We start from the raw sequence: 9,613 nt of genomic DNA, 5'->3' as shown, positions 1-9,613 counted from the left end.
TATATATTCTATTAAGAGGGTCCATAAGGAGGAAATTGAGGATCTAAGATGCCAAAAAATGAATCCTCTTTGGCTCCTTCCATCGACAAAAAATCAAATTCAAAAAGAGAAAGTTTGAACTTATCTGATTCTAAGCATCACAATATATACAAATTGCAATAAACTAAAACTGGCATTGACCCCTAGTTTTGGTCCTTTGAGTGGTTTCCCTTCTCACCATTTCATCAAAATTCGGTTCTGCTTTTTGTTTGGCACATAGGAATTGATCACAGATTTGGTATTCATTACAGGTCAATGGTTTAGACATACAACAAAATCGACCGTAACATTAATGGGAGAAAATGACTAAACTCTACTATTCTTATATCAATAATCTTATTTTTACAATTAAATTATCATAATTTTAAGTTGTTTTTATTTCTGGATAAAATTTTTGAAATGTGTGTAAACATAATTTGATTTATCGTTAGAGAAGTTGTTAAATTTGGATCGTTAATTATTCTTAATATATATTATTGGTGTATATACATTATAGTATTATTACACTATAATAAAGCCAAACCACAATAGCACACTAATGAGTCAATATTTAAGTCAAAATCGGTTGATTTTGCATTGCATCTGGTCAATGATTGTTTAAATGTGGAATAGTATAGGTCGTAGTGTAGTATTCAAATACCAGCTAGCTGGATTACAAACTCTATTTCTATATTCTTCTGTAGGGTTCACAATATTTTCTTTCAATTTTGGACCCGTCGAAACCATTATTTATATGTATTTGCAAAGTAATGGAAGTAGCTGGTTCTGGTAAACAAAATATCATTATGGGAAGGATGTCAATATCACTATGGGGACCGGAATATTATTATAAAACAATTTTCATTTTAAGGGTGTACTCAATTCATTACTAAATGACAAATTTTTAAGGGTAAAGGTTACTGTAGGTTTTGCTTTTAATGTTTTTTTTTATAAATACACCAGCTATCCTCAAACTACTAACATAAAGATTCAATCGCCCACAAGTCCACAACCTTTACTAGACCTTAAAAAGAGTATGTAAGAATATGAATCTATTTTAAACATATGATATAATAATATTTTAGAAATTCATAATCTCTAACTAGGTATACATCATGTATTTAATACAGTTATATCGGCTATTTATTTTAAAGATTATAAAATAATTGATTTAATTTCACCAGGAATTCAGGATTTGGTTGAAAATGTCATTATACCAAAACTTTCTGAAAAGATAGATCAGAGAATATGGATTCAGATGTGACTTTATATATATCTTATATTATGTGGGAGAATCATGATATTCACCCTCCTATAATAATAAGAAAATTTTCAACTTGTATAAAAATATTCATGACCGTGTATGTATTTTGTTCCCTCTTTAATTTGGATATATTCATTAATCATCACAGTAATGGTGGATTAACAAAAATATTAAACTAAAAATAAAAGACACAATAAAGCTATTTTCAAATTTTAATTGTTTCACAGTTACCCAATATTATATTGAATTTTCCAGATATCATATAAAAATAAGTATATTCCTAAGATCAATATTTCGTGAGCAACTATATTTATTGGTAGTATGAGATGACATCTTATTTAAAAAACAAGTTGAATCATACTAAGAATCTTACACTATTGACATGGAGGTATTGTTTTCAGCCAAAACCAACAAAGCTTTTAGCAGGGATTAGTTACGTCAACTTCATGATGATATCGTTGAGGTGAATGTTTAGTTTTACATCAAGTGTCACAATTAAGTGGGAATACTAGCTAGTGGGATGTCTCTATCTTCGATATCTCCCTTTCTAATTAATTTATTCACGAAAGATACAAAATGATAGCTGGAACCAAGTTAGTACTCTTGAAAAGGAAAGGAGGACCAAACATTATAAAACTTTCTTGTAATGGATTTTGAATCCTGTAATGCAAGTAAATTATTCTATTTACATAAAGCTCAAATTACCAACCTAACTAAGCCAAATATTGGGGTTCTTCTCTCTTTTCTTTAACGGTTTACACACTAATGAAACTCCTTTTTCCATGTATCGGTGGTTGCTTATGCCACTACATTTATGACTGATTAATAAAATCAAATAAGAGGAGTTAATGTGTGCTGACCGCTTCTAATAAAACCGCACTTATCAGCTTATACAAATGTGGATGATCTATCTTCCATTTAGTTAAATTAAATAATTAAATAATTATTAGAGGTGTGGATATTTGGAGTAGCATATGCGGTTTTTTCCCTCTCAAAATATGAATGAAATCTTCTCTTGGACGGTCTAGTATTAAAATACGGAGGAAATATAATATTTTTTGTTTATATATTTTTAATTAAAAATTAAATAAATATTTAAAATTTTAAACCCTTCAAAATATTTTGATGTCATATGTTAATATCTCTGGTCAGTACTATAAATTTTCTAGTATTTGAGATGAGGTGGACTCCTAAAAAAAACTTTGTGACTTAGTTGCATTAGATTCGGTTAATCTTTCTTGGTTCTTTCATGCATGCCATGATGACAGCGATCATTTTGTTTATTCAATTAGTACTTTTGGAGTTGAATGAAAATGGTTTGATGCACAAAATACAATACGATCGATATGACTACAGAAAAAGTAAGTGCAAAAAAAAATTCCCAAATAAAAATTTCATTTATATAAGCAAGTTTATGCATCAAAGTAAATAATCTCCCTATTCTAAAAAAGAACTAAAGGATTCTCACAGTCCAAACTAGGAAATAATTAAAACACCAAAAGATTTAAATAAATTACCATTAGAAGTGACACATTAGTAGACTGCTTAGACTTTTCTCTACCATTTAAACTAAATTAAATATAAAAAAGGAGCATAAATAGTGCATATATAGTTTAGTCTATTTACACTTATTTTTGTGGATTTTCTTAATTTTAACCACTAAGACAGAAGATAAACACTTATAAATAGACATATATTTTTTGAAATTGATGTATTAAGAAAGCACAAATTTTAAACTTTTAAAGTAATTGACATGTGAGGTGTGACAACATTAGAAAATCCCTTAATAAACATATACAGTCACCTAACAATTTGAATCTGATTGTCAAGTAACTACAAATGAATGATTACCAACATGCAATTGAGTATGCGCCTTTAGAGAACAGTCATTCTGGGTAAGTACTGGGGTTGTACTAGTTCATGCACATGGCAGCTTCGAGGGCAAGTAGCCAACTATGTTTCATTTTTTATGCCTTTCATTCCCCATTTTTTACACATTTTATTATTATCAATTCTTGAATAAAGTAATACATGAATAATAAGCTAAGATAGTATTTTTTGGCAGTATCAAATGTATCGAACTAGTTGTACGTGGGGCTAATTCTCCCAACGGACATTTTTCCATCCACAAGACTCGAACCCGGATTCTTACTTAAGGGAAATCAAGCATGTACCACTTGAACCAACATCCGTTGGTGGTTAGACTATATAATATAATACGACACTACTGAATATTTATTTAGGATAGAGAAAATATGATGATACCCAAGTAGATGAAGGTTCGAACAGGTGTCTCGCTGTTTTTGCCGTTGCCTAGTCATTTTCCATTGTTCATGACTTCATGCTCTATACAATGTATTAATCAATTATTCATTTCCATAAAAGTTTTTTGTCAGCAAAAGAGAGTGAATGTATGTGCCCAAACAATAGGTCCACTTACTGACTTACACATATGCTTTGAGTTTTAAGGCAATGAATGAGCATATCTATCATTTTGGAAATCTAATACATTTTATGATGAATCTGTAAACATTTCATTTGCTACTAGTTATATTAAAAAGAAAATTATGGAGTTATATATAACCTATTAGGAGGAGTATATATGTTGATAACTCATCCTAGTTAGTAGATGGGGAGAATAATATGCCACCACTTTAATAATATGTCAATTATTAATTTATTACATAATATAAATTACCGAATACTAATTAACCGCCAATTAATTATAGTCAATAAAGAAAGTCCGGAGACTAATTTGGTCACTGCGGTTTGATTATTATGCATATTAATATGGCTGATGGGCATGGTTCTGTTAAAAATTTATTGGAGTTTAATTTTGAAAGATGACAGTTGGTTAGAAAGTTAAGAATTAGTAAGTTAGGTTTGTGTTAGTTACTTGCTTTACGAATTTTCTTTTCTTTTTTTCTCTTTTATAAATAAACTATATTGACTTATTTCTTATTCATTAGTTCAAAATTCTTATAATGAAAATTTCTCTTTTTCTATGGAGCTTGAATCTTTACTCGTTTTGTTCCTATCTTAAGTTCTTTCTTTTCAAATATGGAAAGTCATATTTTAATATGGTATCAGAGAAATTATCTTTTAATAGTTTTCGCTTATAGCTTTATCATTCCAATATTCTTCTTCCTCATCATCAGAAGAGACATTATTATCCAGATGAGCAGGGTTAAAGTGCAAATTCATTGCAAACATATGTGATTCTTGAAACTCTTCTTTGGAAGGGTTGTTGGGCTTCTCATTAACAGCCTCAACTTTAGTGGAGCTTTAGCAGTATGGAAGGAAACGGGAACAGGTGGAGAAGTGTACTTCTCCTAGAGCATCTCATTAGAATCACCATTTTGATCTGTTTTCTCTCCTTTATCATTAATGGTTGGTTCGCTTCTGTTCATAATGGTTAAGCTCAAATATAACTTCTATCATGAACGATTAAGCATTGGATGGTCAACTTTTATCCACAATGGTTAAGCAAATATATAACTTCTCCTATGAATGGTTAAGCGTTTGATGATATCGCTTTCTACCATAGGTGATTAAGCGTTGTTATTGCTTTTTCAAATCAATTCCAAGATGGAAAGTGAAGATTTTCACTCACCAGCTCGATGAGATATTAAAGATATATTGGATGTTATTTTTGAAATATAATAATTGGTTAGGAAGTTAAGAATTAACAAGTTATGTTTGTGTTAGTTGTTTACTTTAAAAACTTTCTTTTCTTCTTTTCTCTTATATAAATAAGTCATATTGACTTACTTCTAATTCATTAATTCAAAATTTCAATAATAAAAAATTATCTTTTTTTATATAACTTGAATCTTTGCTCTTCTTGTTTTTATATTGAGTTCTTTCTCAATTATTGAAAGTCATATTTTAATATAAAGCATGTAAATGAGGATAAGTCAGTGGTTTATTATTGCTATTATTCCTTTGGTAGAATATAAGCCATTGATTATATAATTGGATAGAAGGATGACATATTTTTTATAAATTAAAAATTAAGTTAAGTTGGGTCTAGGGGTTACTAGAGTTAGAACTTGGAACAACCCTGCCTAATAATAAATTATGAACTCACTAATACCAAAAAATTGTTGTGATGCTATCCAATATTGGAAAGCTCATCACTTTGTGGTAAATATGAGTTCATAATTTATAACTTTTTATTTAAAAATAATTTAAATTTTGCGTCCCAAATTTTCAAATACATATGTTATCATATCATTTTAGTTATGCACTCTCAGGAAAATATTTAGTTTCCCAAAAAAGAGCATATTGAGCTCATTTCCCAATCTCTAAATAATTTCTCTCCAATTACCATTATGCATATAAAAAGAAAAAGGATATATCTTTTTATTAATCCTTTTCCCTACAAGAAAATAATATATATAAGTGATAAATATTATTTTTTTGTAAGTATAAGAATTTAGTAGGATAATATAAGATTCTACTTAATAAACCAAACCAATGTCAATAGAAAAAGCATATAAAGTTACATAATGCAAAACATATATTTTTGTTTAGTATGTTTAAAAAAGATATTAAAAACATGAGGATGCTAACATCAAACTATTACGCAACCGCGACAGGCATGTACCTTTTTAGCCTTTAAGCCGTTAACTATGTGAAAATTCGATGAACCTTTCTCTCGGTTTTGTAAATAGTGACATACTCAATTGACAAGCTGTTTTAGGTTGGAGTACATCTGTTGTAATACAAAGTGTATTACTCTATGTGTCACTACTTATGATTGGTTGAAAATATATATTTAAATCAAAATTTTAATAATTAATTATTTTTCTATCTGATCACAAGCAGCAATGACACGCTATTTTAAGACAGAATATGTCCACCCATCTCATGCTTTTGGGCAGCAGGATGTAAAATAACAAGAGGAATAATAATAGCGCATTTCACATCTTTCAGATCAAATTTAGGGAAATCAAATAATTTAAATTTATCCACTAATTTAAATTATTAGATTTCCATATAATTAGTAATTAGGATGTGGAGTAAGTGAAACTCATCTATTTCCACAAACTACCATATAATTAAGCTTGTATTTTGTAATTATAAAGATAATTAGATGCCTATAGAGTATAAACTATAGCTTATCAAATTAGACTTGTTTGTTAAAACTAATTTTATAATTAATTGAAATTTTAAAATATTGCTAATAAAAATAGAGTTTTTTTTGTAATTAGAGAGAACTAATATAATTTTTTAAATATTTTGAAAGTTAGAATTGCTAAACATTCTTTTTAAAAATTATGACCTCTCCAAATTTTGTTTACCAAACTATAATAGTTTATTGACTAATTCAAAATCAGAAATATTACATAAAATGTTTGCCAATAGTTCGGTAGGCTTTTTTTGCTAGAAAAATTGAACAAAATTATTTTGTTTTTATACATTGTCGTGTAAAATTTATAGACTATTAGTGTAAAGATTTCGTACAAACAATATATTATATATCTTTTATTTATATCATCTATATTTAAAAATCAATTATCATTAAATATTAAAATATGGTGTATGTGTTCATAAGTACTCACACGTTTCGATTTTATGCAATGATTAAAATTGGTAATAAATAAAAAGTGAGGATGACACTATGTTGTCATCTAGTATTAATTTGATTGCTATTCCTTTTTGAGTTCCAAAGTTATTTGTATCTTACTAGCATGTAACTGTGAAGTACTATGGAATATTAGTACAGTCACTACATCATGAACTATTTATTTTGGTTATTCCCTCATCAAATTAGTCAACATGAAATTTTTTAAAAACCTAAAGTGAATATTTATTTACTCAAATAAGAATTGAATCTTAAACTACCTTTCTTCACAACATCTTACCATATCTTACCAATGCACCTCTATTCATTGAAACTACTCACAAACTACACTTATCTTATAAACTTCAACAAGCTTTCTTTTCCAATGCGATAAGGTATGCAATGTATATGAAAAGATAACTTGTCCAAATACATATGAGAATTTGCCAGTTGAATATTTTCCTTAGAAAATTGTATCTACAATTGTAGACAGATCTTAAATCCATCTTCCTTTTTTTATCAGCAAAAAAATTATATTATTAGGACGCACCAAAAAGTGCAAAGTTAGTATTCAATCGTGATGGTAGTGAGAAAATAAATTCAAAGAACAATTATGGAAGACAATTATTAAATTCATCTCCCTCTCCAATATTCCAAGTAAGCATTTGTTTATCTAACTTTTTAAACATACAATCTCACTTCTACAAGTTTAAAAGATATCATATAGGTACATTGGTAAGATATGTTCAGATGTTGTAAAGCTACATGGTTTAGGCTATCTTGTGTTAATGTGATTTGTTTGGTTATCTAATGTGATTTTGCTTATTTCTTTTTCATAAGTAAAAGAAACCGTATTAAGATCAGAGGAGACGGTACTATAAAGGGTGCACAACCCATATATAAAAGATGAACTTAAACAAGATAGAGAAGAAAAAATACAAGATGATAATATACTAATAAACAAAATTGTAAGGGGTGTGACTGAAACAAAATAAAAAAGAACCACCTCCATGCTCTAAATTTAATCAAGTCACAAATATACCTTGGATCCACAAAACACTACACTGTTGCTTATATTATTAGACTCTACCTTTTCACAATATTTAAGTTATTAATACATAGTACTCATCATAACTTTTATTATTTTTCCTCTTCCAAAATTGATTTCTTTTTATAAAATATATTCTCTTATACAACCGTTGATTTAATTAATATGTATCTTCCACGTGGATAACTTCTTTCTTTGTAATCTCTTCTTTAGTTGCTTCTAATCTCCTCCTAACTAAGGATATATAAAACAAACGCAAACGTTGTAAAGATAGTCAGAATGGTCAATAAAAAAGTTCAATGTGAGAAGTTAGACATAAATGCGATATCAATAAATTGCTCTTAAATTGTTCAATTGTGTTGTCATTACCTTCTAAAAATAAATTGAATGAATTCGGAAGAAACATAGATATAGAAATAAATAAAAAAATTAGTGCAAGTCAACAAGGGATGGGTGTACATTAATTTGAACCAGACAAGTGGGGAAGAAAGATACAAGGAGGGTTTGAGTATTTTTAGATACCAATCAATCAATACTCCAAAATATGATAAAGTCAAATGCGTTTTAAATTAGTTTTTACAATGGGAGATGAAGGTGAGGTTTAATTCAAAACTTAGTTCAATTAATATTTACTCACTTCAATTAATCTCTCATTAATCAATAATAATGTGCAATTACTTCTACTAATGGTGCTTGGGCAATAATAGAAGTGAATTGTATCTGAACTAATTTTATCTCTGAGTTCAAATATTTGGGTCATGAAGCTACCCTTTTTAGAGTATTTGTACTAAATCACTACAAACGAATTTTATATACGAAATCAAATGTTTAAACCCAATAGTGATCATTTTGGAAGTGTTTTTCCATCATCCTAATTTATTCTGTAGTCCTTATATAAATTTGCAATTCAATTTTGAAGATGTTTCTTGTCATTAATTTTGATAATAACATAGCCTCACGTGCAAGTTATATAAATAGACACATCTAAACTTGTATCCAATTCTTACATACAAATTCAAATTCAAATAATTTTGCTTCAAACATGTAGCAGTTGACATTGACACGTAAATTTGGGATTTTTATATATATTTGCTTTATTTGACATTGACACGTAATGGGTGACCAAATAATCTTCCATTTGCATGTGTCATGTGCCTCATGCAAACGTGTCGAAAATCAATATACGGTTTCCAAAATATGTTGGGAAATTCATTGTTGACATTTGATAAGATAACATGATTATATGTTATCGTCTTAGTTTATTGTAAGAATGGGGAATGACAAATTACAGTCTTTGTACTGTGATCAGCATTTTTGAAAAACGTATGGTTGATTTCTGCTTCATATCACTCCCCATATTATTCAACCTACCTCAAAATTATCTAATGGATTATACTGGGTTTACTTCTTAAACCTCATTATGTATTTATACAACTAAAATTGATATTTAGATTATATTTACATTCATATGGATACTGTAAAGATAGATCATGGCCAGGCTTAGAATCCAACTGAGATCTTGTGGATTTTTTCAATACAGAGAATCCATACCTATTTTAACTTATCTTTTACTAGGTGACAAATGGACTGTGGATTTCTGACGGCCGTAGATATCAAGTAATGAAAGATTAAGAGAGCAAATGTAATTTGAAAACCTTTATTATATTAAAGACATTATTCTTTAATATAGAATATCAATATCGGTCAATATCAA

The sequence above is a fragment of the Lupinus angustifolius genome, chromosome LG06, assembly GCF_001865875.1.
Source record: "Lupinus angustifolius cultivar Tanjil chromosome LG06, LupAngTanjil_v1.0, whole genome shotgun sequence".
NCBI classification, from domain to species: Eukaryota; Viridiplantae; Streptophyta; class Magnoliopsida; order Fabales; family Fabaceae; genus Lupinus; species Lupinus angustifolius.
Note: the sequence above shows the minus strand (reverse complement) of the source record.